The following is a 6,000-nucleotide window of genomic DNA, read 5'->3' as shown; positions in this document are numbered from 1 at the left end:
AAAGAAACATCTGAAATGACTAAAAAAATTTTCAAAATACTGATATTAAAGAAACGCAGTAAGATACAAGAGAACACAGATAAACAATATTTAAAAACCAGGAAAACAACTTATGATCTGAATAAGAAACTCAATAAAGAGATAGATATCATAAGAAGACTCAAGCAGAAATCCTAGAACTGAAGAATTCGGTGAATAAAATTTTAAAAATACAATTGAGGGCTTCAACAATAGACTAGATCAAGCAGAAAAAAAAATTTCTCAACTAGAAGACAGGTCTTTTAAAATAACCCAGTCGGACAAAAAAAAAAAAAAAGAATGAAAAAGAATGAAGGAAGCCTATATGACATATAGGAAATCGTAAAGCAATCAACTATTCTAATTCTGAAAGATTTAGAAGAAGAAATAATGGGCAAAGGCATAGAAAACCTACTTAAGTAAATAGTAGCTGAAAACGTCCCAAGTCCTGCAAGAAACAGACATCCAGATATAGAAAGCACAAAGATCCCCAAACAGATTCAACCCAAATAGGTCTTCTCCAAAGCACATTATAGTAAAACTGTCAAAAGTCAAAGATAATGAGAAAATTCTATGAACAGCAAGAGCAAAGTGTCAAGTCATATATAATAGAATCCCTATCAGACTAACAGCAGATTTCTCAGCAGAAATCTTATAGGCCAGAAGAGAATGAGTTGGTATATTCAAAGTGCTAAAAGAAGGGGAAAAACCCTGCTAGTCAAGAATACTATGCCCAGAAAGTCTATCCTTCAAAAATAAAGGAGAAATAAAGTCTTTCCCAGACAAGCAAAAACTGAGGGAATTCATCACCACTAGACTAGCACTACAAGAAGTGCTTAAATGAGTCTTAGATCTAGAAGTGAAAGGACAATATGTACCATTATGAAAACATATGAAAGTTTAAAACTCTACTAGTGGAGTAGATACACAAATGAGAAAGAGAAGGGACTAAAATATTACCTCTATGGAAAATCACTAAGCTACACTGATAAACAATGAGAGAGGAAGAACGAAACAAAAGATATACAAAGGAACCAGATTAACAACTAACAAAATAACAGGAATAAGTCCTAATGTATCAATAATAGCCTTGAATGTAAATGGATTAAATTCCCCCTTAAAAGATACACATTTAAAATCCATACACTGGCTGAATACATTTAAAAACAAAACATAAACCCACTATATGTTGCCTACAAGAAACTCACTTCACCTGTAAAGACACATTTAGAGTGAAAGTGAAGGGATGAAAAAAGGTCTTTTATGCAGATGGAAACCAAAAGCAAGCAGGAGTAGCTATACTTACATCAGATAAAAGAGACTTTAAGTCAAAAACTGCAAAAAGAGACAAAGTCATTATATAATGATTATATGGTTTGGCTGTGTTCTCACTCCAATCTCATCTTGAATTCCCATGTGTTGCGGGAGGGACCCAGTTGGGGGTAATTGAATCATGGGGGCAGGTCTTTCCCATGCTGTTTTCATGATAATGAGCAAGTCTCACAAGATCTGATGGCTTTATAACATGGAGTTTCCCTGCACAAGCTCTCTCTCTTTGCTGCCATCCACGTAAGTAGTGACTTGCTCTTCCTTTCCTTCCACCACAATTGTGAGGCTCCCTAGGCACATGGAACTGTAAGTCCAATTAAATCTCTTTCTTTTATAAATTGCCCAGTCTCAGGTACAAAGAAACATTGGATTTAAACTGCACTTTAAATCAAATGGACCTAACAGATATTTACAGAACACTTCATCCAACAGTTGTACAATACATATTCTTTTAATGGGCATATGAAACATTCTCCAGGATAGACAATATAGGCCACAAAACAAATCTCAGCAAAGTTTTAGAAATTGAAATTATATCAAGAATCTTCCTAAACCACAATGAAATAAACTAGAAATCTATAACAGGAGAAACCTTAGAAACGATACAGATACGTAGAAATTTAAAGAACATACTTCTGAATGACCACTTAGTCAATGAAGAAATTAAGAAGGAAATAAAATATTTATTGAAACAAATGAAAATGGAAATACAGCATATCAAAACCTACAGGCTATAGCAAAAGCAGTGCTAAGAGGGAAGGTTATAGTAATAAACATCTACATTAAAAAAATACTCCAGCCTGGGCGACAGAGCGAGACTCCGTCTCAAAAAATAAATAAATAAATAAATAGATAAATAAAAAGATTTCAAATCAACAACCTAGTGATACCCCTCAAGGAGATAGAAAAGCAAGAACAAACACCAAAATTAGTAGAAAAAATAAATAATAAAAATCAGAGAACTAAAGTATAGACTAAAAAATACAAAGGACCAATGTAACAAACAGTTGGTTTTTTTTTTAAAGATAAACAAAATCAATGAAACATTAGCCACACTAACCAAGGAAAAAAGAGAAAATATTCTAAAAAATAAAATCAGAAACAAAAAAAAAGAGACATTACAACTGATGTTACAGGAACATAAAAGATCATTAGAGACTATTATGAACAACTATATGCAAACAAATTGAAAAACCTAAAGAAAATGGATAAATTCTTGGACTTGTACAAACTACCCAGATTGAACCAGAAAGAAATAAAACACCCAAACAGACTTATAACAAGTAATGAGATTGAGTCAGTAATAAAAAGTCTCCCAACAAAGAAAAGCCCAGGACCAGATATGGCTTTGCTGCTAAGTTCTACCTAACTTATAAGTAAAAACTAACACCAATTCTTCTCAAACTATTTCAAAAACACAGAAGAGGAAGAAATTCTTTCTAACTAATCTACAAGGCCAGTAGATACCAAAACTAAACAAGGACACAACACAAAAAGAAAACCACAGGCCAATATCCCTGATGAAGATAGATGCAAAAATCTTCAACAAAATACTAGCATACCACATCCAAAAACACATCAAAAATAAAATACACCATGATCAAGTGAAACTTTCCCAGTGGTGCAAGGTTGATTCCACATTCATAAATCAATAAAGGTAATACATCACATCAACAGAATAAAAAACAAAAGTCATATGATCATCTCAATAGATGCAGTAAAAGCATTTGAAAGAATCCAATATCCCTTCATGATAAAAAAACTCTCAGCAAATTAGACATAGAAGGAACATACATAAACATAATAAAGACCATATATGGGTCAGGCATGGTGGCTCACACCTGTAATCCCAGCACTTTGAGAGACTGAGGTGGGCGGATAATGAGGTCAGGAGTTCGAGACCAGCTTGGCGAATATGATGAAACCCTGTCTCTACTAAAAATACAAAAATTAGCTGGGTGTGGTGGTGCGTACCTGTAGTAGCAGCTATTCAAGAGGCTAAGGCAGGAGAATTGCTTGAACCGGGGAGGCAGAGGTTGCAGTGAGCCAAGATCGTGCCACTGCACTCCAGCCTGGGCGACGGAGTGAGTCGCCATCTCAAAAAAGAAAATAAATAAATAAAGATCTTATATGACAAACCCACAGCCAACATACTGAATGGAGGAAAGCTGAAAGCCTTTCCTCTAAAAATTAAAACACAAGGATGCCTACATTTAGCACTTTTATTCGACACAGTACTGAAAGTCCTAGCCAGGGCAATCAGGTAAGAGAAAGAAATAAAAGGCATCCAGGCCAGGCATAGTGACTCACACCTGTAATCCCAACACTTTGAGAAGCCAAGGCAGGCAAATTACTTGGGGCCAGGAGTTCAAGACAAGCCTGGCCATCATGGTCAAACTCCATCTCTAATAAAAATACAAAATATTAGCTGAATGTGGTGGCATGTGCCTATAGTCCCAGCTGCTTGGGAGGTTGAGACAGGAGAATTGCTTGAACCTGGAGGCCGAGGTTGCGGTGAGCCAAGATCACACCACTGCACTCCAGTCTGGGCAACAGAGCAAGACCCTGTCTAAATAAATAAATAAATAAATAAATACCACCCAAATTGGAAAAAGGGGAAGTCAAATCATTTCTCTTTGTAGACAACATGGTCTTATACATTAAAAAATCTAAAGACTCCACCAGAAAACTATTGGAACTGTTCAACAAACCAACATACAAAAGTCAGTAGCATTTCTATACGTCAATGATGAACCAGCTGAGAAAGAAATCAAAAAGGCAATCCCATTTACAATAGCTCCAATAAATTAAAAACATAAAATACCTAGGAATAAATTTAACCAAGGAGGTGAAAGACTTCTACAAGGAAAACTATAAAACATAGATGAAAGACATTGAAGATATGAACAAATGAAAAGACATCCCATGGTCATGAATTGAAATAATTAATATTGTTAAAATGACCATAACACCCAAACAATCTTCAGATTCAATATAATTCCTATCAAAACACCAATAACATTCTTCACAAAATAAAACCTGCTAAAATCCACATGGAACTACAAAAGACACCAAAGAGCCAAAGCAGTCCTGAGCAAAACAACAAAACTGAAGCCCCCACATTACCAGACTTCAAAACATTCTATACAGCTATATAATCAAAACAGCATGGTATTGGTATAAAAACAGACACATAGACCAATCAAACAGAATAGAGAAACCACAAATAAAACCATGCATTTACAGCCAATTTTTTGAGAAAGGCATCAAGAATATACATTGGAATTGAACTCATGCAGATAGAGAGTAGAAGGACAGTTACCTTCAAGCCAGGAATGGTAGTGGGATGGTGGTGGGAGGAAGGGGATGGTTAATGGGGACAAAAAATAGATAGAAAGAATAAGACCTAGTATTGATAACAGAGTGATTGCAGTCAATAATAATTTAATTGTACATTTAAAAATAACTAAAAGAGTATAATTGGGTTGTTTGTAATACAAAGGATAAATGCTTGAGGGGATGAATACCCCATTTTCCATGATGTGATTATTACTTATTGCATGCCTATATCAAATTATCTTATGTATCCCATAAATACATACACCTACTATGTACCCCCAAAAAATTTAATAAAAAATTAAAAATTTAAAAACACATAAAACACAAAAAAGAATATATACATTGGGAAAGGTCATGTAAAAAATGTAAAAAATTTAAAAAGAATATATCCCCAAATACAGTTTTAATAAAAATTTAAAAATGTTAAAAACATGTAAAAATAAAAAAAAATACATTGGGAAAGGACACCCTCTTCAATAAATGGTGCTGGGAAAACTGGATATCCATATGCAGAACAATGAAACTAGACCCCTATATCTCACTGTATACAAAAACAACTGCAAATGGATTAAAGACTTAAAACATACATCTGGAACTATAAAACTACTAGAATAAAACAAGAAAAATGCTTCAGGACATTGGTCCAGGCAACTTTTATGGCTAAGACTTCAAAACCACAGCCAACAAACATAAAACAGACAAATGGGACTATAAACTAAAAAAATTCACAGAGCAATAGAAACAATCAACAGAGTGAAGAGACAACCTGTTGAATCAGAGAAAATATTTGCAAACTATTCATCCAGCAAGAGACTATTATCCAAAATATGTAAGAAACTCAACAGCAAAAAAACAAAAACAAAAACAAAACCCACAAATAATCCCATTAAAAAGTGGGCAAAGGATCTGAATAGACATTTCTCAAGAGATACAAATGACCAACGGTAAATAAAAAAGTGCTCAACATCTTTAATCATCAGGGAAATGCAAATCAAAACCACGATGAGATCTATTCTCACCCCAGTTATAATATCTATTACCAAAAAGACAAAAATTAACAAATGCTAGTGAGGATGTTGACAAAAGAGAACTCTTATACACTGTCAGTGTGTACAGCCACTATGGAAAATAGTATGGACATTTATCCAAAAAACTGAAAATAGAACTACCATATTATCCAGCAATCCCATTACCGGGTATTTACCCAAAAGAAAGGACATATATCAAAGGGATACCTGTACCCCTTATGTTTATTGCAGCACTATTCACAATAGTTAAGATATAGAATCCACCTAAGCATCTATTAATGGATGG

This window comes from Piliocolobus tephrosceles, chromosome 10 (genome assembly GCF_002776525.5).
Source record: "Piliocolobus tephrosceles isolate RC106 chromosome 10, ASM277652v3, whole genome shotgun sequence".
Lineage (NCBI taxonomy): Eukaryota > Metazoa > Chordata > Mammalia > Primates > Cercopithecidae > Piliocolobus > Piliocolobus tephrosceles.
Note: the sequence above shows the minus strand (reverse complement) of the source record.